The sequence below is a fragment of the Onychostruthus taczanowskii genome, unplaced genomic scaffold (genome assembly GCF_017590055.1).
Source record: "Onychostruthus taczanowskii isolate IOZ18803 unplaced genomic scaffold, ASM1759005v1 scaffold102, whole genome shotgun sequence".
Lineage (NCBI taxonomy): Eukaryota > Metazoa > Chordata > Aves > Passeriformes > Passeridae > Onychostruthus > Onychostruthus taczanowskii.
This window is the reverse complement of record NW_024496748.1, coordinates 986840-1013302: the sequence shown is the minus strand read 5'-3', so window position 1 is coordinate 1013302 and position 26463 is coordinate 986840.

Here is a 26463-nt window from a genome sequence, read left to right as displayed (position 1 = left end):
ACAGAAATGAAAACTTTTTTTTTTTTTTCTTCACTAAGTGTTTAATCTAGGTCTCTGTGGCCTTCGGCAAGGACAAAACAGCTAGGAGATATCTTCTGCCCTTTAGCCACTTGACATAAAGGTGCAGACGAAATAAAAACCAAGGCCCAAGATGATGGGGGAAATTTTGCTTTAGAGATTGGTGAATAAGATTTAACTCAGTCCAAAATGTCAAGAAGCCTTATTTCTTATCATGGTGAAAAAAAAAAAAAACCAAGAAAAACCAAAAAAACCACTTTGAGTCAAATAGAATATTTTGTTTCATTTTGAATTTTTGAGAAAAAGAATGTGATTGTGTAACCTGAGCTGATATTCCTCTCTTTGCTGGCTGATTCTTTCATGCAGCTACAAAATCACAGCCTGAGTTGACAAAGTGCAAGGGGAATTTTAACTCCTACTGAAGCAGAATATTATCTGAAAAGGTACAGCATATGATATTTCATCTAACAAGGATACATTTTCATATTGAAATAAATGGAATAGTGCTTTTTTAATAATGAACAATGGCTATGCTCTGGCCCAAATAAGAACAAATAAATTAAGCATCAGAGAGAAATTCCTGGCCTCTCAGGAAAATTTCAGATGTAAGATTACATATAAAATTCACCTTTTCTGTAAAAAATCAGTTCATCTTTACATTAAGACAAAACATAATGAAATCTCAGGGATGCCTACATCTCACAGGTTCTTACTCCTGTCTTGCATTCATGCTCCTGTGACTAAAACCATTTAGCTGGTTCAGTTACCTCTCTAGCTAAAAAGTCATGCAAAAGATAGAAAGACTGAGGAAGAAAACAAAGCAAAGCCAAAACCTATTCCTTCAAGACTGGCTGTTTGCTATTAATCAGGTCATTAGCATGTAAGTGTTAATAAAGGCAACAGAGATATTGACTCCATATCGTTGGAGAAGAATTTCCCATCACATTGTATCTTATTTATTTTTTATTTTAAATCAATCAGTTGGCCAGCTGATAAATGCTGTCCCTTTCTAACTGGAATGATTGCATGGAAAAATACCATCCATATAAAAAACCTTGATATATTCCAAAGAATTGCATCTCTCAGTGTAATGCAAGTCACAGTGGATTCTTCCTCCAAGCCTACTACCAGCAGTGTACTGCTATTTGTTCCTGAGTTTCAGATATGTTTTATTCTAATAGTGTTTTTAACTAGCTGTAGTTAGAAAAGCAGTTTACAAATAAAACTATTTCACAAAAGAATGAATCTCATAATGAAATTCCATATTTATATAATCCATTTCTCATTTAAAGAAACTGAATGGATTCTGTAACACTTAGAAACTAGAAATATGCAGGGGAATAGATACTGTAATCACTCATTAATTTTGAATAAGTATTTGAGTTACAATATTGAACTGGTTGGTATTTTAATTGCAATTGATTGATTTTATTTCTGCAGATCACAAGCTTGTTGCATTTAATTCTACAAAGTCCCGCATGGATGCACCAGTATATTTTACCTTGCATTTTCTTTATTGTTTCCTTCCTATGTAAGAGGAGTAAAAACGAGAGAAAGCAGAAAAAGTAGAAAAAGGACAAAAATGCTGCCTGATGATGAAAAATGCTGCAAACTGAGAATAAAGCAGGAATAGGAAAAAAGAGTAGACAGAATGTGGAATGGTGAAACAATGTGGAAATAACAAAAATAGTGATAAGAATAATACCATACTTGAAAGATAACAAAGAACAAAATCATAGGGGGAAAAAAGATAAATGAGCCTAAGGAAAAAACACTCCTATTTTATGACAAATTTTTTACATTCAAAGAGTCAGGTCTGTTCTGTAGTGACACAAGTGTGCGAAAGATTTCTCACTATTTTTCCCATCTCCCTCCAAAGCACAAGTGCACTTTAAGTGAGGAAAGAGCTACTGACTTGCACATTATGTCACTGGCCTTGCAGAAGGACTTTGATGTTCAAGTCCTTCCTATATCCAGTTAGAATGGGGCAATATATGCAAATACTGTGCTAGGTTGTAGAACAAACCTCTGTGCAAGTACTTTCTTTTTTTTCCCCTTTGGAGCAGTAATTATTAAATAGCTTTACCTGAAGCTCAAATTTCTTCCAATTCTACTACTACTTTCATAGACTGTGGCAACTCTTACATAGAGAAGAATCCCTTGAGATTATTTGGATTCTGAAAACAAGTTCTCTCATGAAATGTGCAAACATTTAATTCTCTGTTTGCAAAACAGAAGGACAGAAGGGACAAACTAGCCTCCTGTCTTTCAGAAATAATAGGATGCAAATATTTATACACACATACAGTCTCTGAAAAGCTCACCTGAATGCCACTGAAACATTAGGCATAACCAATTTTCTGCTTTCCTTATATCTGGAACAAATTTGTTTATTCTGTGCATAATTCCAAAGAGATCTTCACATGGTGATGCTCTCTGCATATTGCATACCAGCCTGGTGTTCTGCTCACCTTGGCAGAACTCCTTACTTTGCTGTGTCTAATGCTACCATTTATTAGAAGTGTACAAATGAGTGCATAGCTGATGTTGAACATGAGCCACGGTACTTTTCTGAAATTTCATTTTAAGTGTATTGCTGTCTCACTGTAAGTCAACTCCTCTGAAAGCTGACCAGGTCTGTGGAAAGCTGTCAGGCTTCTTTTATCATGATATTTTGCTTACACTGAAAATGTGCAGCTCCCTGGACTAAGAAAGGAAAGGACTGGGAGAAGAGATAGTCAGCATAAGTTCTAATGCTTTCCCTAGTGACACCTGAATGTTCCTTAAAAAAAAATCTAAAAGAGAGTGGGTCATGAAAATTTTAAGTCTACCAGAAAAAATTGTTCTGTTTCATAAAGTTATCATTAAATAATCCAAATGAATTCTCCTGTTTAAAGTTCCTAAGCTTTTCTGACAAGGCTGGACTGAAAGAAACATTCATCAGGTAATTATATGCTGTAAAATTTAACTAATTCCAATATAAATATGAGAAATAAACATTATTTCACTTTTTTAATATGACTCAGTTTTTTTAATGCTATGAAAGATTTTTTTTCTCACAGAGATAATCAATTAAAATATATTAATTTATGTCATAATAATAGGTGTATTTTATTTTTAGTACAAAGTTATGCATGCATACAAACACAGATCTGTTAAAAATACCTATAAGCAAACATTCAAAGAAGGGGAGCATGGAGAGAGGGAGGTGAGGGATATCGATATAATACATTATTTGATTTTTCTGTTTTGTTTTTTTTTTTTAATAATTTGTCTGCATAAAAACATGATCCAATTTGGGCAGTTCATATAAAATCTTCAGAAAAAAGTGCAATACCTGTAGTGGAGCATTAATGACTGTTCCATTTTTATTTGCAACATAATTTTGTTTGATTTTATAGCTCAACTACAAAAACTAGAATTTGCAGTTTCACAATAAATTGAATATGAAATAATATTATTTAAGACTATTCAGCATGCTAATGATACTATCAGTGTAATAAAACAAATATGACACAGTTAAAGAGGGTTATTTTCTGTTCATCATGTTGCAAAATAAGCAAAAATTCATTTCTGGTCACTTAATGATTTTCTTTTCCACTATGGTCTATTAGTATTGCAGGATTTCTGAGACAGAGGAAAAATTATGCATGTTAGTTCCACAGCACATCTCAGAGGAAAAGTTTTCTCATTACTTTACTGAAATGATTTCTTGCCTATCAACCAATTCTTTGCTAGAGTATATAGTGTGCCACCATCTCACTTTAGCTTTAATTATACTCATGGGAGAGTACACATTAGTGTCATCAAGTTTAATAAGGGACCTCTGATACCCTCTAACTGCCTTTCCTTCTACCAGTGCTTCCTCTGCTTTTCACTCTGGCAGGATAAAATCAGTTTCATTGAGATTAGTATTTTAAACATAATGACAAATCAAAGCAGCCTAACAGGAAGGTTCAAACATGCAACTAAGTTGTTTTAGTGCATGGGTTTAGTCACAGGCTAAGTAGAAAGTGATAATGTTGTTTTCTGAATTGTCCTTTTCTTATACAGGGCTCTTCCCTGCAGGGCTAACTTCAGTTTGCACAAGAAACTAATATGGACTGAAGTATTAATTTACTGTAAACCCTTTCTTTATAGACTCCAGTCCTGCTCATTTACTTTAATGAAGAGGAACTACATGGATGAAAGAGTGTGAATCTTCTAGCATTCAAAACTGCCTTACCTTGACACTATAATGAAAGCAGTAAACCTAATTTTACTACCATGACTTCCTTGACAAGGAAAAAAAAAAAAAAAACAAACAGAGCACACCAACCAAAAAAACCCCAAACAAATAAAACAAAAAACAAAAAAAAAAAAAAACAAAAAAACAAAAAAAAAACAAAAAAAAAAAAAAACCCACACCAAAAAAGAAAAAAAAAGGGGGAAAGAAAAAATCCCCTATTCCCACACCACTACTTATAACAGTTACAATATTAGAGAATCACTCCCTAATATATTCTTAGCTCACCAACAGTGCAAAAAGTAAGCTACAAAGGCATGCATTTTAAACCTTTATTTTCTCCAGGAGCAGAAAAAAAGAAACTTTTTCCTTAATTGCAAGAGGTATTTCTGAGAAGCAAGATCTCCTCTTCCATCTTGCTCCTGAAGCTAGGCCTTAAACACTTTCAAAACTCTGTGATGATTGATCAGGCCTCTTTTAAAAATAGTTCAAATTTCAGACTTCTAAGAGACGTGGAGTCAACATTTTTATTCTGTAAGAGATCTGAGCTCATCTCCCCATTCTTGATGATTTGGATTAAGGTCAATTTATAAAACACAAAGGCAGTGACCATGAATAAAGCTGCTCTTAGTGAAGCTGGAGCACTTACTGAAGCTACCTTGCCTTGTTTCAGGAGCTATTTTTAAGCTAAAGCTCCTACCCTTGCTCCCTGTTTGCATCACAATCAGGCTTGTGCCTGACTATTTCCCTTGCTGATCCAGACTCTGTCCTGCAGACTGAGGACCTCATTAGTCTGGATTTGCCAGCTGATCACTACACAGGGGTTAACCTTTATTGCTGTTTCCAGCTCTAATCTCGACCTGATGACTCAATTTTCTGTCTTGACCTAGATTATATGTTGTTCCTATGGACCCTTCTGTCTTGCTCAGGCTGGGCAGGATGGGACCCTTGCTGGTGACACCACTTCTGGGGCTGCTGATGGCACCATGACGGACCCCTGCGTCCCCTTCCCTTAGGGAACTATTTGCCCTTGCTGTTACCAGCATAGACTATACTCTATTTGAGATTGCACACATTTCATACAAACACCACCACCACCCCCCTCCAAAGATACTTATGCATAAAGACATAAAATCTTTGGACCAAGTTTGTTTCCGTTTGTTTCAGAAAACCTCAAGCAACAGAAACAATATTCTGATCTTATTTTTAGCCTTGCTTTAGCTCAATGCTGTGTTATTATTCTCTTTAAAATAGATTATCTTTCATCCAAAACTGATAAAACTTCTACAGTTCTAAATGTTTTTCTTAAAAGTCTTTGAGACATTAAGTCTAGTATTACACACACTGAGTGAGTATCCTTTCAGGTGAAACATATGAAAATGATGATAATGGGAAAAGGCTTGAAGCCTTTAAAGGAAACATCATTTTTCTTTCATATTTTTTTTTCAGTGTTCATTTGGACTGCCCATGAAATTACATAAATTTAAATTTGAGGGGATGAAATATCTTCTGAAATTCCTCTCTTACGTCGGAAAACAACTGAGAACTGTTATTAAGTAATATACTATACAAAATGGTAAGTCCTTTCCCTTTTGCAGTGTACATTCAAAAATTTGCAACTAGGAATTAAATTTATCATAAAACTGAAATAAAATAGTCTAGATTTCACTACTTTCTAGACAGAAAAGTATCTCCCAACATCAATATTAGCATTAGCTGTTGCAAGTATTGAACAATTATTTGTATTTAAAACAACAGCTTCATTAATGCCTTGACAATAGTTAGGAAACAATACAGTATTTCCCTTTCAGCTGTGTAACAATGAATTTCTCTCAGCAATATAGCTACTCTGTGGCTCAGGGCATCACTAACCTTGAAATCTGGACATTTCGACTGAATTTTAATTGCTTTCTCAACAGGAAGTATTGAGATGTGGAGAACAATGAGATAGTCTTTAAGAAAGAAGATACCTACAGCCTTGTTGAGACAAACAAATATTTCATGAGTTATTATAAGTGGTAGTATGACATTTTTCTGATACCTGTGAAGCAGTCATCTTGCTGCTTCATAGTCTTTACTGACAAGAAAGTCCCCAACTTTCTGCCTACAAATTATGACAGAAGTATTTTCTGATCTTTTCCAAATAACAAGCTTGCTTACTTCAGGCAGTCACAAGAAAGTGAAACCTGTGAAAACTACAGTAACTGTCAATGCTTACTGTTACTTCACTATCCCAATAAATCGCTTTTTCTACTCGCACAAATCAAAAGGCTTTTGAGGGTGTGTACTCATAATGGAATGTTTTCAGCACTGACACTGCCATAGCCACAATCTGCCTTGAATGTGTAACTTGACAGAACTGAAAATTGCAGAAGAAATACCTAGGTCTAATATAAGACCATGACAGGCTGTGAACTATGAATCTTGGCAAATTTGGACAACAGTTCCCTGATGATGAGTTATATTTAGCTATCAATCAGTCTGTGGCAGCACTTATTGATTAAAATGATCTTTAGATAAGTCATAAATATTTTTAGTTAAACAAAATATTTTGGTTGCCTTGTAATGGAATACTTTGTTTGCTAACTTTGATAAAACTTTTTTTCATTTTACGTTACTTTGTAAGTTAATTTACTTGAAGGATATCAACTCTAAACGCACCTATACTCCTGTATTTTAAAGTGAAACAAAAGACAAAAAGAAAAGTATTAACTTTTTTTCTGAGACCTGAGGCTTGTTTTGAGTGTGTATTTTTGTAGCCCTTCATAACTTTCTTTTTTCCTGTAGCTATGCAAAACACAGAGGACAGAATGGGACACAAACTTGTGGCTGAGGATCACTGGGTTTATGTAGTTAAAGAATCATTCTAGGAAGTTCTGTCTGAATCAGTCAAACTGCTCCTTCCCTGCATAAGGGTATTTAATTTCCTCATTACATACCAAGGTTGTATACTGGGACTTTTCACCTCTTCTCTGTCATGGCATGCCTCTGTTCCTCAGTGGATGCAGCTTCCTGTCTTTACCAACCATGCTCAAAAACTTTTTCTCACTGGTGGTACATTCAGTCGCACAGCCTGCTCTGTGAGTACACTCACAGTGAAGTATTCTGTCCTTCTGTCCATGCTCATTACAGTTTTCTCTGTTCTTCCAGGAAATGCAATGGACCTGGTAGTTTGGGTGAATCCTGCACAATACAGAATGTTGTTACAGGTCCATCAATCACACCTATGTTTTTTCCCCAGAACTATAATTGTTTTCCAGAGGAAAGTAATTACTAGTCCTAGAAAACTGTGAACCAAAGAAACTGTCTCCATTCCAGAAGCAGTTGTATCACTTAAGCTGTGTTAATAGCATCAAGAAATGCAATTTGTACAATTCTAGTGTACAAACAAACAATTAGGGACCTAAGATAATAAGGGTTTTAGGATCAGCCTCAACATGCTTTATCATTGCATTTTAGTTTTAGTCATGGAATCCCATTTTCTTCCCCAATAACCTTCAAGGTGAATAGTATTAAAATACTTTATACAAATATTCCAAACAATCCAGTGAACAGGCCCTTTAGTGCTTAAGAAATGTATTGTTGTTGATCCTTTGATAATGTCTGAAGGTTTTAAAAGCCCACTGTAATGACAATTATGATCATCTCCATCACTGAATTACGGTGATTAGGTTTTGACTAGAAGAAGCTTCTGTTTTAAAATAAATTATGATTTTTTTCTTCAAGATGTTCTATGCTTTTCACTTACCAGGACTCATTCATGCATCCTACTAACTAAAGTTGTAAGTGAAGAAAATGGTACAATCACTTACAACAGATGTAAGTCATAAAAATCAGGACTTCAAGAAAAAAGAGTATATTCTGTGATTCTAAAGCAGATGTGGGTTTTTTTTTCAATTACACCTTTTGGGTTTTTTGGGGGCAAACGAATCCACCATTTCTCTTAAGAAAATATGTTGCTGTAATATGTTCTTTCAGACTCAGAAAAATGTGTCTCTCATTGAAACAGCGCTATAGATTTCTATAGCTATTTCTCTTGGTTATCATGTTTTATAAAATGCTGTTCTAATTTTTTAAAAATTTTCCTCAGACATCTATTGTCATGCTCTTTCCTGCCCTTAGGCATTGCTCAGCCAAGCAACACGTAATTCCATCGTCTTCCTTATTATATAATCTGCTGTAATGTCATTTAAATTCTTATCTGACAACACCTGTCTGGTAAAGAAAAATATCAACAACCAAGTTGTATATTCTATGTACATTCTTATCAAAGTCAGATAAATAGACTTATTACCATATTTTCATGTGCATGAAGACAAAAATAAAAACTTCCAATTTATTTAGCTGAAACCTTCCTTACAAAGTGTCTACTGCAACCTTGAACTGCATTATTTCTGAAGCCACCTAGAGTAATCTACCTCTAACCCTTTCCTATGTGGAAAATTTTCCCAGTTGGCTCTCATTGTTATTTCCTTGCTCATTCACAATATATCTTCACAATCTTCTTCTAATTTTATCAGTATTTCTATCACTTGACAAAATACTAGCTAAAAATATTGCTTATTTGCTCTTCCGGGTCATTACTGAAAATGTCAAATAATAAAAAATTCACAGTTGCCACTGTAGTGTCCTCAAGAAGTCTGCATCTTGCTTGTTACACTGTAATGATTAGCATTTTGCTTGCTGTGCTTTATAAAAATTGTCACATTTCACTTACACATATTTATTTTCAATCTTCCTTCTGTAATGTAGGTCAGCACCTGTTATTTTCAATACCTTGATTTAAACCTTTAAGTGTATTGTGAGTATATTTCCACAATACACTAAATACTGCTGATCACCTTCATTTCAAAAGTTAGCATTTCTCAGGTTGGGATCTGAATGCCTCATTTCAGACTTGAGATCAGAATGTAAGAGAGCACTGGTTGGTTTTCAACTTGCTATAAAGATTTTCATGTTCCCATTTCACAATAAATTATTTCAAGATAACTATTTAGACAAAAATTGAACAACTTCAACTTTCAGAAGAAATCTACTAAAATAAGCAAGAAGATAAAAACCAAATCTAAATTATATTGCATTGCCTGACTGACATGGAAATAAAAGTTTAACACTTTCTTTTTCTCTTGGTATCTTAAAAACAATTCTAACTGGCTATTTCAGATGCGTATTTGTTTCAACTGCCACACAACAACCATCAGCGCCTGCTGTGGGGCAAAGAATGCTTTCAGAATGAAGTGTACAAAATACTCATTGCTTATAAGCACAATGTTTCAACTACAGATATTGACAATAAAAAAAATCAAACTACTGTGTGTAAATAGGATGGAGTGTCTTATGGGCTGGTTTTAGAGACCCTGTCTGTAGCAAGGTTTCTTACCTGTGTAACCTCTGGGGTACTCACAGAAGGAACAGTTGCCAGTTTTTCTTTCCAGTCATGGCATTCATTGCACAGAAATACTGTTATAGATCTACAGAAATAAAACAAATGAAAATCGCCTCTAGCATTCTGAAGATGAGTTTCATAATAAAGAACTTTCAAAATTTACAAAAGTATTCATTCTCCTGAAAATTTTGCATGTTTTATTTCCTTGATGATATTTAAAAATAAATTATAAGGTTTGAAAGTAACTATCCCATAAGATTCATGTGTTTGTTTTGCATGGATTACAGCACACCAGAGAATATTTAGAGGCATTTTTTTGATGATCTTTCTCAGACCTGATATAACCAAAACTGCTAAAGTCACTGCCATAAAACAAAAAGAAGTTGAGCTGTCTTTCACAAACAAATAGCAGGTATGACAAAACTAGAGATATTTGTGGAGAATTCATACATAATTTCTGTATAGAAATGCAAAGGGAGAAAATTAGCTCTGTCTTGTCACTCGGGTTTCCCCATCTCATTGTGCAAAAAGATGATGTGTACTGTGATTTTTCAGTTACAGAAAGATTATGAAGAGATGGGAAAGAACAAGGATGTAGGTGACAACACAAGTTTAGACATTAATAATATCCTTGCTCCCTGTGCATAGTATTGTGATTGTTCAGTACTCTGTGAAATCATAAGTCTTCACAACATAAAAGATTTCTAATTTTAAAGTATCACATTCTCTTCCACTTCTCTTTTGTTTGAAATGCTTGGGCATAGCTGGCTTTATGACTAAAGCAAACCACATTTTAAGGTGTTTGGTTGCTTGTTTTGGGATATTTTTTTTGTGTGTTTGTGTTTTTTGACTTTTGTTGTTGTTGTTTGTTTGATTGGTTGGTTTGGTTCTGTTGGTTTGGGGTGGGGTTTTTTTGGTTTTTTTTTGGTTTTTTTTTTCTTTGTTAGTTTTTGGGATTTTTTTTACTGGGACATTATGGTTTTTTTGTTTTTTGTTTTTTTTTTTTAATAATTTCCTGTTGTTCTACCAGAAAACTGAAAATGTTCTTTAGAATGTTAGAACCCCATTAAAAATTGGGCTAAACTAATTTTTCATTCTAGAAGTGCTGTAGTCATTGCCTTTGCTTTCTGCCTGATCACAGATCACATTGCTCTCTTGCTTTGACCTCTTTCATCTTCTGAAATGACAAAAAATCCACCTGGCAACACAGACCCGTTCTCCAATCAGACAAGTCAACTGAACAGCTCATTTAAGATTCTGGCAGATGACAGACCGAAGGAGGAAGGCAGACTCATGTGGTTCCAAGCTAAGGTTGGAGGAGATGGCAGAAACGGCATTTTCACCTTCTTCAGGGAAGAACTGGTAAACCCACTGAGTCACAACCCATAGATTTTAGCCATCCTATAGAATGGACAGCCAGGAGGCTGCCTTTCCTTAAACAACTTCAGCAGATACATTTGCAATCTTGTGCTACCACTCTACCTTCTTTAATTGCATAAAAGCTGACCAAAAGCATGTTTGTTAGGAATATTTTTATCCTTTGTCCTGTGTGATCTGTATTGGTCTGTACTTCAGCCAACTCTATTTAGATGGCAAAATGTCTACATGAATTGTCTTTGCTGATGTAATACCTGAGATTATGCACCCAGGGCTACAGCTATTGTGTGTTCTGATTACAGAAATAAATTTTGAAAGAAGAAATAAAAATTTATGATCTACAATGTGTATGACAGCGAGGGTTAGAAATTTTTAAGTGGTGCCATTATCTAAAGTATAAATTTCCCAAAGTCATTACCAAAGTAAAGGGTTACATTCTGCTAAGTTTTACCATGTCAGAAAGAAATGCTATCTGGCTGTGAATAAACCTTTATTTCGTACTATGTATGCCTCAGTTGCTGAGGCAAACTGCTTCGGTGCCAGCACCGAAGTCCAGAGCAGAACATTCTAGCACAATGCTCTGGGGGTTTTCCTGAACCAGGAAAAACTCAGGGGAGTGCACAGATGCCAGCAGCCTGCAGCTCACATTGTGGCAGCTGACAAGACATGGGCAGGACCAGGAGCAATGATGGGGGGACATGCCCCCCAAATACAAAAGATGCCCCTAGGGGAGCAGTGGTGGCCAGGACAGGATGTGGCTGACAGGGCAGACGGGTGTGCAGGAAGCGTGCTGAAGGTGTCAGGTTGACCAGGGAACAATGGTAACCACCTGGTAGATGCCATGGCCTCTCTAAGCTTGGCACCTACCACAACTGATGCAGTTTTGCAGACATCTCAATGCCAGCTGCCAGGTGAGCCCTGGTGCTCCTACACCAGGACTAGCTGGCAGACATGAGCACCCCTGTGGGAGGTGAGCCCAGGTACAGGAACTCCTCTGGTTAGAGAAAGAGCTCCAGGAGGAGGTGAGTAGGTTCAGGAGTACCAGGAAGTCCAAAAGAGTGACAGACTACTGGAATCACACCCTACCTTCCCTGGGACAAACCTATCAGGTTGACTTGATGTGGAGGATTTCTGGTTCTCTCTCCGCGTGACAGAACATGGTGCTTTAATGGAGGAGGTGAATGTTCCTGCTCGGCTCAGGAGATACATCTCCTCCATGACTCTCCTGCCCTTCCAGGTGTCCTTGCATAAAAGGTACAAGGCTCTGCAAGTGGAACCAAACAATTACAAGAATGGTGGTTAATCTGGCTTGGAAGTTTTACTGGGGTTAAGTCAGCCTTATAGCCCACATCAAAACCACTTTCATACATTAAAAAAGATGAGTCATTGTCATAGGAGACTCTTCTGAGGGGCACAGGAGGCCCAATGTGCCAATTAGACCTACTTCTAAGGGAAGTCTGCTGCCTTTCTGGGGCTTGGGCTAAATGAGTGATGAGAAAAGTTCCTAACCTGGTATGACCTACAGATGATCCATTATGGATTTTTCAGGGAGTTGCAGTAAGTCCAAGAACAATCAAGAAAGATGGCAGGGCCTTGGAATAACCAATTAAGGGGTCAGGAATACAAGTAGTATTCTCTTCTATCATTGCAGCTGCAGGAAATGATAAGGGAAGAAACAGGCAGACCCAGCTAATCTATACTGGCTCCATGACTAGTGTCATTGGCAAAATTTAGGGGTTTTTGATCACGGGTCGGTATACACAAAGCTAGTTCTATGTGCAACAGATGGGATGCACCTTTCTCAGAGAGAGAAAGTATCTTCACACACAAGTTAGAGAGAAGTTTTAATACAGTTTTGAATGGGGAAAGGGATAAAACCAGGCTCACTGTCACAAAGTCATGGGGCATCATGGCAATGTTTGAGGGATGACGTGCTAGCAAGTTCTGTGAGCCTGTGTCATGGATTGACTCTGGCACAGTGCCAGTGCCCCCATGAAAGGTGTATTTCTCAAAATGGTTACTGTGAGATGTGACCCAGCAACAGAACAAAGCAGGCTCCAACTTGGGAATGGAGGGAAAAAAACAACACTTTTTTTTAAGAATGCTTTTCACCCAGTTCCAAGAAGATGGCCTTCTCTCACCATTTGGGACACCTGTCCCCCCCATTTCAGTCCCCTGGGGCCTGGGGCTCAGGAACAGAGATTCTTTGCTGAAGGCCGAGGGTTCACCACACCCTCCCCCGCAGTCTCTGTTCCTTCTGCTTCTCCTCACGGCCTTATCATTCCTGGCTTCTGGCCAACCGCCTCTCCCAAGGTGCAGTCTCTGCATTAAAGGAAGAAACTGGTTTCATCCCATGGCTATGTAAGAGGAAAAAGTCCAGCCAAATCCACTCCAATCATCTCCTCCATCTCAGGTGCTCTCATCTGCTGGCATTCCTTCACCTACTCAAACCTTCTTCGTCTTTCCCAACCTCCGTCCCCTCTCAATTCCCAGCTGAGGAGGATCAGTGTTTTTACAGCTTCTATTGTTTTAACGCTAAAAGAGTTAAAAGCTCAGCCTGGTCTGCCAGCGGCTGGGCACCTTGCCCCCCATCTTTTCCTCCTGGCCGTGGTGCCGGTACATGATACCAAATTTCCAGCCAGAACAGTCTCTTTATCATTCTCTCCCGGGGGGGGGCTGCCCAAACCATCCGAGGTCTCCTCCACCCCTGCATCTTGCAGGGCTCTGGCTTCTCTCTCTCAGGCCGCATGGCCTCCCTCTCCCCCACCCAGATGCAGCTGGGCAGGAGAGGAGATCCAATCCGCTCACCTGCCGGACTCCAAAGAGGAAGTCTCTCTGGGAATGCTCTCCTTTTAACCCCTGTGTGTTCTCAGAGGTGTATCCAAATCCCCAGTGGCCACACCAGGTGCCAATTTAAAATCTGGCCACTGATTGGTTTGACCATAACTTTCCAAAACCTCACTTCCTGGTCAAACCACGACAGCGTGCTGCATTGTTCTTCTGAGTGCACTGGAGCACATTTGAAATATCTCAACATTAATGCATGCAGCATGAGGGATAAACAAGAGGACCTTGAAGCTTTGGCCCTGTCACAGAGCTGTGACATTACAGGTATAAGCACAACCTTTTGGGACAAGTGCTGAGAGAGTACTATGGTGGGTGGATATAGGCCCTTCAAGAGGTAAAGACAGGGTGGGAAATGCTGAAGGATGGTGCTATACATGAGGGATTGTATGCTGCTTGCAGCTGGTGATGACACAGCTGAGAGCATCTGGGTAAGGAGGAAGGAAAAAAGCAAATAAAGCAAATGTTGTGTAGGAGTCAACTAACATCCACCCAGCCAGGATTATGACACTGATTAACTATTTTACAAGGAACTAAGAGACACCTCTATATTAGCTGCCCTTATCCTTAGGGGTAATTTTAACTTCCAGGACAATATACAATATTCCCTGGACTCTCAAGCAGGGAACACAAACAGGTGCAGGAAATCTCTGAAGCATGTTGAAGATGACTTCTTGGTGCAGGTACCAAGGCAGCCAGCTAAGAAATATGCCCTCCTATATTTGTTTTTTGTAAGAGCAAGACTCATAGCCAAAGAGGTCTGTCTTGGTCACAGTGACTGTGACAGCTGAGTTTCAAATCATTAGCAACAGAGGAAAGACTGTCCCTAGGTTGTTTTTTTTTTTTATCTTCCAATTCCAGAAGACAAATTCACTGCTGCTGTATGTCTAAAAGATGTACTGGAAGCCAAGCACCATATGGAGCAAAACCGCTTACTATCCTTTCTAATCACAAACTATAGCTAAGAATGACCTGCATGTATTCCCTCCATACAGTGATTGTATAAATAAGAGTGAAAAAATTAAAGACTGGAAAAAAAGAAAAAAAAATGAAAAAAAATGAAAAAAGTTCTCTATTTATATAGAAGAGCTTCATTCAGATGTTTACATGCAATCTGATTTGGAAGGAGCAGGTACGAAAAGTTCTCTGTTCTCAGCTCTAATTGTTAAGTTTGTCAAAAACCATCAAACAGAAGAGAGCATTTGGTCTGACAAAGTAATACTAATATTCAAAGAGTTGAGGGTAGATAATATGGGAGTAAGAGCATTGGTGCCACCTCAGATATTAATAACTACATAGCAAACTGGAATTTAAAGGCATTTTATCCAAGAAAAAAGGACAGATATAAAGCTAACATCCCTCTAATGAAGGAATCTGTCCTGCACAGGCTGAGAACATTACTGAGACTGACCATGTTGGAAAATAAGCTTGTAATCTAGATAGAAAAGGGAAGAGGAATGACTTGAAACTGATGACAGTATAAGCGCATTAAGCATCCTTTTATTTCAAGTCCACTACTTTCATCTTTATAAACTATTTGTAAGTTTTTTGACTACTTTGGAGCGTGTAATTTTCTCCAGAATCATAACGGTAAGTGGATATCTTTCCATATATCCGGAAAGGTAAATTTGCAACTGATAATGCAGAAGTCAGAGACAACTTTTTTTTTTTCCTGTGAGCATCATTGCCTATGAAAACTATGTGATTCATTGGAATACAGTTGGGAGAGCACATAGATAGGAGAGTTTAGAATAGCATGCAGAAAATTTCTTAAATTTTTTACCATCTCAAGTCTATAGGAGTTTTTAATTTCAGATTGTATATATTATGGTTCCTTCATACAGTAAAAGTTGCATGCAAGCCTTTCTTCATATTCATCCCATGGATTCATTTTGCATGCCCTCTAAAGCACCATGAACATTTTTTTCCTCTCTCTGGCCTAATTAATTTTTTTCATTCTCTTCTGCCTTGTTACATAGCCTCAAAAGGGTTGAACCTTCTGCAAGATGTCTTTCCTGGGAAATAACAGAATGTGTTTGAAGTTTCTTGTGCAAGCAGGAAATTAAACCTGGATCTCCTAATGCCTGGCCAAGTCTCTGGTCTCTCCCACACACTGTTTAAAAAAGAAAAAAAAAAAAGAAAAAAGAATAAAAAGAAAGGAAAATTTCCCTTGTTGTATTTGAAGAAAGACAAGCCAAGGTGTGTTCTTTGGACTAAATTAAAATAGTAGACAACTCCTAGGTCATGTATCCCACGCGGAAGATGCGTCCCTATGGCGTCTAGTGAGGCATGAGAGATGACATCATGACAAATCCTCAGAACTTCTGTATTAACCAGCTAAAGACAGCTGAAAAATGATTACTTAGGGAATGTGCAGATACCAGCTGGCTCTCACTTCTCATGAAATCCGTGCTGAGGCATCCATCTCTATGATAACACAATTCAGGTTTCCATCCTCGATATAGGTACCTAAGACTCAGATGTTCTGCAGCCCAGGGATCATTCATTTCTACAAGCTAGGAAAGGGAAAGGGAAAGGGAAAGGGAAAGGGAAAGGGAAAGGGAAAGGATGCCACAACACACCAGTACTTCACTCCACACGCGTGCCATCATTTCAATTGCATTCAGAAATTATAGAAATGCTTGAATATGTTCAGGCAAGAGACACATAACTGCACATGAGACATATACATTATTGATTTAGTGAAAAAAGGAGACTTTTATCAAAAGAATTATTTATATTGCAGGGGAGCAAATTTGCAGGTGAACTCCCAAAAAATATTTTCATTTTTCTACTGCTGCTTTCAGGGAAACAGTTTGGTATATGACCTTTGTAAAGACTGAGCATTTCATGACAGAATATAAGATCAATTTCATGCCATATTTTAACTCAGACGCACCCTGAATTTCTTATTTATTCACAGCTACTTTAATGAAACTAAGTATAATTAGGATGATTCTGTAACTACAAGTTTGCTGTCATGGACACTGGCATTTATCTATGTTTCTGTGAACAGCATTGTATAAGAATTATTAATCTTAGTAGTAGATACATTATTAGTAAGATACTGAGGTACTGCACAATAAATCTGACAAAATGAGCTGTCAACACATAAGAAAAAGATGTCATTAGCCACAAACATAACACTTAATGGAAGAGAGTGTAATGATAGAAATATAGTCAAATGCTGCATAATTAAGTAATATAATCACTAAATTTAGCAGATGGCTGCTTTAAATGGAAGACAAAGTACATCGAAGAGAGGAAGAGAAACAGAAAGAGGGAGAAGATCGCTAGGCATAGAAATGAAGACAAGCTAGCTTTGAAATGTTTTCCATTACCATAATACTCCAGGTAAATGATGTTCTATAAATGCAAAAAACCCCCTGCTAAATTAAATGTTTATTCTTGTTTCTGTATTAGCACTTTTCATATGTATTAGCTGCTTCTAGATGAGAATCTTTAAAGGCCATGTCAATGTCTTCAGTAACTAATATTTGGGAAAGTATCATTGACCTCTAACACCTAGAATAAGAATTATGTTGCTACATGCTAGTAACTGTACAATTTTACATAGTAAATTTTCTTCAAATTAGCATATATTCCTTTGCTTCTCCTGTGGAAAGCTATAAATTCTCTTAATTTTTTAAAGTTTTTTTTTTATTATTATTTGCTAATGATATCACTGTATAATTAAATTGAAATACAAGATATTTCTCCACAAATATTTTTGTCAATGATCATATCCTCCTTATAGCTCCAATTCCCAGTGGATAGTTAAAGTCCTAGTTTCTCATTTGGGTTATTAAAAACACAAATACTTACATTTGGTTGATCTGCTCAGCATTCTACAGTATCTTACTTCTAATTTCAAAAAGACAGCATCTGATAAATCTCTGGGTTTCTTGCAACAATGTCCACTCCTGCCTAAATGTGCTGTTAAGTCTGAATAAAAAAACCCTCTTTATGAAATTCTCTATAGTTATTAATTGAAAGCATATTCATGTTAAGACACTCATTTGGGCTATTTTAAAACAAAAGAATTTGTAAGGTTCTCAGTCCGTGTTTTGATAATGTATTTTACACCAGAAACTTCAACTGTGTGTCAGGATGCAGGAAAAAACTATTTCATTTGGTGAGATTATGTTTGTACTGTGGGCATATTTCTTGCTTTCACAGGGAAAGCTGGCTATCTATCACTGGCTTTCCCATGAACTATTTACCCCATATCCATGACTTAGGAAAGATCAGTAAAGTATATTTTAAAATGTATTTGAATATACTTTAACCAGTATTGGTGTTATTTTTAATATATGCTTGTGGGATGCACAGGAACTATAGAATATACATTACAGAGAAATTTCTTTCCTATTATTGATAAATAAAATTTAGAAGAAAAGAATTTTGATAGGAATTGGTTTTTATCTGAATATTCTTTGGTTCAACAGAAGTTCCAAAAAAGAAGGGCATACATTTTTGATAGAGCATGGCAGAACATAGATAAACACAAAATATATATGAGTTGGCCAGAATAATTCATATTGCTTTCTTAAATTTCAGAGGAATTTAAGAGCTTGTGTATCCTTGAAACTTTTGAATTTCTTTCACTATGTCAAAGCCTCACCTACCAGTGGAAATCCACTGGAAGTATATTGGACTACACAGACTTACTTTTACTCCAACAGTCTGGTTGGTACGCAGAATTTTCAGTCTCTCAGTAAATAGATGACACAACATTGAGTAGATTTTTTACCCCCAATTTACATTCAATCAGTTTTATTCATTGTTTGTTTTTTCCCAAAGTATCGCTCTGTTCCCACAAAGTAAACAATGACTTTAAAAGCTTGTGTCAAATGAATTTGGGGAGCTCTAAGAGGCAAAATATTGACAAGGCAAAGATGTTGAAAAGAAGCACAGACTGACTAAAAGCAGCTGAAATTTATTTGGAAGAACTCCCTCCCTGACTTCTTGAGGTGGTTTGACCTTGGCTGGACACCAGTGCCCACCAATGCCACTCTTTTATTCCCCTTCTCATCTGGAGAGGGGAGAGAAAATACAATGAAAGGTTCATGGATCAAGACAAGGACAGGGAAAGATCACTCACTGATTACTGCAACAGGACAAACAGACTCAACTTGAGGAAAATATGTTAATTAACTACCAATCAAAACAGAGTAGGAAAATGAGAAATAAAACTAAATGTTAGAACACTCCTTTCTTCTTGGGCTTAACTTTAATCCTGATTTAGTATTTCCTCTTCCCCAGTGGCAAGGGGGCTGAAGAATGGAGCTTACAGTCAGTTCATCACATTTTTTCTGCCACTTTTTGCTCCTTCAGCAAGAGAAGTATCTCCCCTGCCCCTATGTGGGGCCCTTCCCATGGGCTGCAGTTCTTCATGAACTGCTCCATCATGGGTCCCTTCCACAGGGTCCCTCTCCAGTGTCAGAACCCCATGGAGTCTTTCAGGAACAGCCTGCTTCAGTGTGGTTCCCCCACGGGGTCTCAAGTCCTGCCAAGAAAACCTGCTCCTGCATGGGCTTCTTTCTCCACAGGGCCACTGGTCCTGTCAGAATCCTACTCCAGCATGGACTTCCTACAGATTTACAGCCTCCGTCAGGCAACTTCCTCCTCTTCCTTATTCACTTATCTTGATGTCTGCAAGGTTGTTTCCCTCACACATATTCTCACTCTTTTCTCTGGCTACAATTTTCTCCTGAGATGTAACACTCTTTTCTTTTGCTTCTTTAATACTTTATCCCAGAGACACTATCACCATCCCTGACAGGCTCGGCCTTGGACAGCAATCAGTCTGTCTTGGTATTGTCCCATTGGTATTGTCTCCACTGGACACAGAAGCTTCTGGCAACTTCTCACAGAATCCACCTATGTAGCTCCCTGATACTAAAACCTTACCAAGCAAATACTTCTTTGCTATGTTTTTTTTTGTTATGGTGTCACGGCAGCCTCACATTTGCTGTGACACTACTAGAACAGGCATTTTGGAATGCATTATTTAGTTCATAATAGATTTACTACTACTAACACTTTACTAAACTTTACTAATTATTCAGTAATCTCATTGACCTCATGTAGGAAAAAAAGAAAAAAACAAAAGCAGACCTTGTCAATCAAAAAATCAAAGAAGTTAATGAACACATGTCCTATCCTTGTATGGAAAAAAAGTCAAGACAAAAATAGTCTCTATAGAACACAACTATTGTCAGACTGTGCATTTTTTAAACTGACTCTTAGAAAAAAAAATTACATAGCATAAGTAAAACTAGCAAAGGTATTTCCAAGTTTCTATCAGAAAGTGCCTTGCTTGTATCTCTTGCTACAAATTTTGGAGAATGGCATGATCACAGAAACCTAAGGTGAACCTAGGCAAATGTCACTTGAAGCTGAGCAAAATTAAAGGAAAGAATCCCATCAATAAAAGTTGTGTTTCAATATGCCTAGAAATTCTCAGAAGAAGGTTAAAAAGGAGGTTTCTTGAGAGCTCTCTGCATGCTCCAAAGCCATAGGAAAGTACCATTTTTAGCTGTAAAATTGCATCTTAGAATCTGGCCTTTGCATGTCCACTAATATTTATACAGCCCTTTGAACACTTCACATTCATTACCCACAGCTGCTGTATTGTCACTTCCGCATGGAACATTTCCATTTGAGCACTGGGAAGTGTGCTTACTGTGTCAGTGTCAAGTAAAGCACAAAAATTAGAGAAAAAACTTACCCTTCCCTCTCCCCAGTCTAAATGTTCCTTATTTTCACAACAGGGAATGCTTTCAAAATCGTTCTCAGGAGGTGAGTGTCATTGTAAGCGGGCAGATGGCTCACATACCTGCTACAGATGTCCCCAGCACTACAGTTCCCTCTGTCTCCTTTCTCCAGCAAACCTTGCACTGACAACATGCCTGCTCTGGCCTGCAACTCCCTGAGGACCTCCAGCTCCTCCCTGAAAATGCATGCCCCCTTCTCTGCCTGCATAAGAGTCTGTGGAACCTAGCAGGGTATCTCCAGCACTGGTGCCAGGGTTTGCTGGAATCAGTTTCCACTGGATTAGAGAGGTTCCCATGTGCACGTGTTCATGCCTTGAGAGGCTGACATGGAACAGAGGCTAGACAGAGCTAAGAGAATAAAGTAGATATTTATTAAAAGACCATCAAGGATACACCTTGGGCAGTACAAGAGCATGGCCAGTACTAAACCCAAGATGGACCCAAAATCGTTACAAAATGGACAACCGGTCATGAGGACTCACACTTTTATAAGTTTTTGGTCCATTTGAATATTAGAGTTAATTGTCCAGTTATAATTTCAGATTATGAAGTCCCATCCTCTGCTCTCTTCAATTCCCCATTTTTTATACCTTTTGGCCTGAACCTTGTGAAGGTTGTCCTTGGTCTCAAGCTGGAAAAGGATTTTTTCACCTACCCTGTGAAAAGAATCTACTAACACTTAACATGAAGCTCAGAGCTACACCCCTAGGCAGAACAGAATCTGAAAAACATGAAAGCTGAAACTTAAGGCATCAGTGTCCTACTGCCTGGCACATTTTTAGTCCCACCTAGGACATCCATCACTTACAAATTCAACTTCTCACTGATGCAAAATCAGTGCCTGAAGCACAGAAATATAAATATGTGTTTCAACCTAGAGATAAAAGGTAAATAAATACATCTGTGAAAGACAAGTAAATGCAGCTTCAATGAAGGGATCAAGTTAAAAACTAGATGAAGATATTTTGTGATTTCAACCTATGCAAGACTGAAAGAAAAATACTATTAAATCTCTGTAACTAAGATGTGAGGGAAATCTTACATGGTGAATGTAACATGCCTTTATATATTTTAAAAATGAATAAAACAATTTCTGTCATGGACAATAAAATAAACATAAGATAATGAGATGATGACAGTGCATGAACTGACTATCCATAAAGTAAAAATTAGTGATGGCTAAGAAGCAAGCAATAATGACTTGTTACATTCACATAAATCTACACTTAGCTCTCATTTGGTAGTGGAAGCAGCCAAGTAGAACTGGATATTAAACTTATGTCAGACAGTTGAGGACAATCTGTTTGAGTTATTCAGTTGCAATGTGCTATAAGTGAATGCTGTGCTTACATAAATGGTATTTAAACTAATTCTGGTTTTGCAGAAGATATTAAAGGAAGGAAAAATAATCACAATTTCTTAGTGTCTTGATTGTTTGGACTAGTAAATATTGCCTAGCTTTTGCTGGGGAAGAAGTTTTCCTCAGAAGAAAAGAATACCCAATATAAACCAGATTTTCCAGTAAAGTGCTTCTGGCTGTAGTTGCAAGGGAAGGGCAACTTCCCTTGAAGACTCTCAGGTCTTCTCTGAGACCTACAGCTTCACTATCAAAAGAAAATCCATAGTTTCTGTGGATGCCAGTAAGCACGTTTATAACCATATCACCCAATTGTACTCTAGCAATATTATAGGAAGGTAAGGGAAAAGAGTGAAGGCAAGCAATTCTGCCAGGTAAACTTCTTCTCTGATTAGATAAACTCAAGTTCTACTAAAATGTCCCACACCTAATATTTCAATATCAACCCCAAAACCTTACCCACCTAGTGCAGATTTTATGTGTTCATTCTGCCCCTCTATCTTTCCATCATTAAAAAGAGCTATTAGCTCAGAACACTTGACAGAAAACATTTTGAAGCATCCAGCCAAATTAGTTCAAGGAAAAAATAAACCACCAAAGGCACACATCAGAAATAAAAGGTGCACTGCACTGCTGTATTCTAGGTAATGAATTTGTATTGACTGAGCTCAAGATGAGGACATTCTGGTCTCTGTTCTTATCAAATAAAATGCCCATGAAAGTAACTTTCTGTCTTTCCTGCCAAAGTCCGTAACTCTAACCACACTGAATTTTCCAAGAGAGAAAAAGGAGGTAATGCATATTAGACTTACACTAGGTTCTCCTGTGTAAGAAGAACAGATGATTTTAAAATATGTATTGAAAGCTGGTTGACCTCACTGCTTTGTGTTGACTTCCAGAAAGCACTGAACATTTTCCCAGTGTTGGGCATTTAATAAGGTGTAAGCATACTGAGTGGGTTTTAATAGCAGGTAAATGGACCAGATTAAATGAAATTTTAAGAGCTCAGGCTAATGAAACATTAAAAGGTGTCATATTTTAAATGTCATGGCTTTCTAAAACTGTAGCTTTTGATCGGCACCAAGAACCCTGATTCCCAAACAACTTCTGTGCCCAGCGCGGGTGCCCCGGCGGTGGTGGCAGGGCCGGGGCAGTGCCGGCGCTGCCCGGGCCGGCCCCAGGCGGTGCCGGCGGCTGCAGCGGCCCCAGCGCAGGGCACGGCTGAGCCCCTCAGCCCCGGGGAAAGCCCGGGCAAGGGAGGGAAAAACGCTGCCCGGCAGCCAGGGCTGAGCCAGGAGAAGCGAGCGAGAAACAGCGCTGCGAGCCCCGAGGGGACAGCGGGAGCAGGGACGGGGCAGGAAACACCCGGCAGGGATGGCCCTGCGGCCTGGCAGAGAGCCCGGCGGGGCGGGCGGACGTGCCCGGAGGGAAGCTGCAGCCCATGGAGAGCCCACGCTGGAGCAAGATTATCCCGAAGGGCGAGGAAGGCTCCAGGCTAGAGAGGAGTTGCTATGGAGTGACCGCAGCCCTTGCACTGCTCTTCTGGAAGAGGTAGAGGAGTCAGGAATGTTGGGATGAAGTGGAGCTTGGGAAGCAGAGGGATGTTGGGAGAGTGTCTTTCTTCTGTATTTGTCTTCCCCCACACACACTGTCCAAATCTTGTTTTAATCGGCAATTAATTAAAATAAGTTTCTTCAAGTCAAGCTTGTTTTGGCCATGACAGTAGCTGGGAAGAGATCTCCCTGTCTCTGTTTCAACAGACAAGTTTTTTCTTTATTTTCTCCTCATGTTCTGTTGAGAAAAAAGAGTGAGAGCAGCTGGGTGGACATCTGGAAACTGGCTAATGTTTGACCATGTGTTCAATCAAACAAGACTCTTAAAGCTCGTAGTCTTCAAATGGATATTCATGTAAACTCACTTCTCGTCAAAAGTACTAATCTGTTTTGAAATTCTTACATGATCTTCACATTTCAAATTTGTCAGTGAAGAGCCTTGGGGACCTAACCATAAGAACATCAAAAGAGTAAAAGATGGAAGGGTAATGGTTGAGTAAATACATCTAGAGTTGAGAAAATTCAAGATGCCACCATCTTAAAGAACAAAATTGATTTATATGTGTACCATTTAAAATATTTTCTTTAAAATTTTATTTTATTTATTTCTGTTGAATTTTGGGAAAAAGAAAAAAAAAACCCTGTTGGAGTAGCTCAGGCAAGCCTGTATAAACAACTATAAAGATCTTTACTGCAAAAAAATGACAGTGAATAACTTTGATAACACTTGACGTAAAAAAGTAAGCTAGGTTGTGGTACCTGTTCTATTCTGGACCAGCAGTACAAAGATAACCTTTTTGACACCCTTAAGAGATCACCGACCCTTCATTTTATGTCTTTCCAGTAAACGTAGCTTGTCATGACCATTAACTCCTTAAATACACTGAGAAATAAATTTATCGCTTTAACTTTTATTTTTGAGCTCGATTTTCTTGAAAACCATATCTGTGTATTAAACAGATATATCTAAGAAGAAAAGCTCTCCCTTTTCTTCAACAATGATCTGTTACCTGAAATTCTGTAGAACTGAAGATCATGAGAATAAGATTCCTCTGTTTAAATTCATCAGTAAACATACAGTGTCTCTAAAACCACCTATGACTCCATTGAACTTAACCAGAGCTTTGAATACAATGGTAAGATACAGTGATCTATGTTGTTTCCATGCAAATCTTTTTCATGTCATTTTTCTACATAATTTGTTTGGACTTTTTTCCTCCTATTTCTTTTTTCCTAAACCTGTGCCTATCTTAAATCCCTCCTTTTGAGTATTTTTTTTTTCTGTAGCTGTAGGACATAAGCAAGTTTATCCTACAGCTCACTCCTCTATTTTTTGGGTTATAATACAAGGACTGGCAGAATTTTAATATGGTTGGTGTTGGGCAGAGGAATTTTTCTCACAACATCAGAAACAGGATTTGATCTTTTTCTCATGTCAGATTTGCTTCACAGTAGTACTACAGGAAAGAGGAGGAAAATACTTTAATTGGTAGAAGCAAAACATCAGACCTCATTCATTTAAATAACTTTTTCTGTTTTTTCCCATTATTGCAGTACAACAATTGTACACAAGAAAGTCTTCCTTTGCACAAAAATTAATTCCAGGCACTATGTCACAGCAAGAATAATAAATGAAATTATCCAGTGCACAACAAAGCTGGTATAGCATCCTTGCTAATCTCTCAAGTTAAGAGGAAATATTTTTTTCTCCCCACACACTGAAACATGAAATATGTGACCTTTAAAAGCAGTGACAGATGCTTTAAAAGGGGAAAATAGTGGGTGTAATGTGTAAAGTATGTTTTGCTGATAGAATTGCTTTTTATATTGTGCAATCTGTCACAATCACATTAAGATGGTTGAAAGAAATCAGTGCAACATTTCTACTGGAAATTGCTGTTTTGTCAGCATTTGTCACCATGTACAAAGGAAAACAAAGGGAAAAAGTCAAAATATTCTAGCTGGCATGGGTATTTTTTTCATTCGTGGGTCATTCTAATAATCAATTAGCTTTAATGTTGAATGCATCTGCTAAATATATATTTTGACATTGCTGAAATTAAGTACTGATTTTTTTCCCTAACAAATTACTTTTGAACTTTAGATCTGTATTAAACACACTTTAGGTAAGCTTTTTATGTCTTTCATTTCACCAGTTAAACATAAGAAAAAACACAGCAAGGGGTTTTTTCTTACCCCTGCCTGCTCTCGCTTTGCAGTGGTCTGTCTAAAGAAATTTTCAAGAGTGCTGCATTTCATATCCTGCGCTTATAAGTTCTCAGCTTGGACAGTGTCTCACAGAAGTCAGGTAACTGAAGGGGGGACAGAGATGTCTTACAGTTCTCCAACAAGACTTAATAATTGGTTTTGTTTAGAACAGAGACAACTGACACAAAACGTGAGTCTTTCCATTGTGCCAAATGATTGCAAATGACAATAACAGGTATTTGCAACAAAGGACATCTTGTTTGTCTATTAACAGCATTCCAAGATGGGGAAGCATAAGAAAATGTCACCTATAAACAAGTCACCCAAGGTTTACAACCTAGTAAGTCAAAAATCCGGTTAAATATGCCTGATACTGCTTCAGCATGGGATGGTGAACTAGGTCTTTAAAACTTCCAAAATACTGTGTGTCTTACTGTAGAAAAATTATTTTTGAATGTGGGAAATCCTCTATTTTAATCTTTACAGTCTCTGGGGTACTTGAAGTCTGGCACTGCTACCATCACACCTGTTGCTTCATGGTGGAAACAGCAAGAGAAGTCAGACATATTTGCTGATTAGGTTAATACCTGAAGGAACTCTGAGCAAGTATCCACCTCATAAAATATTTCATTACTTCCTTTACAGAGAGAGGTTTTTAATTTAATTTCTAGTCTGTAATTTAAAATTCATCTTCCTAAGGTGTTAGTTGCTTTAAT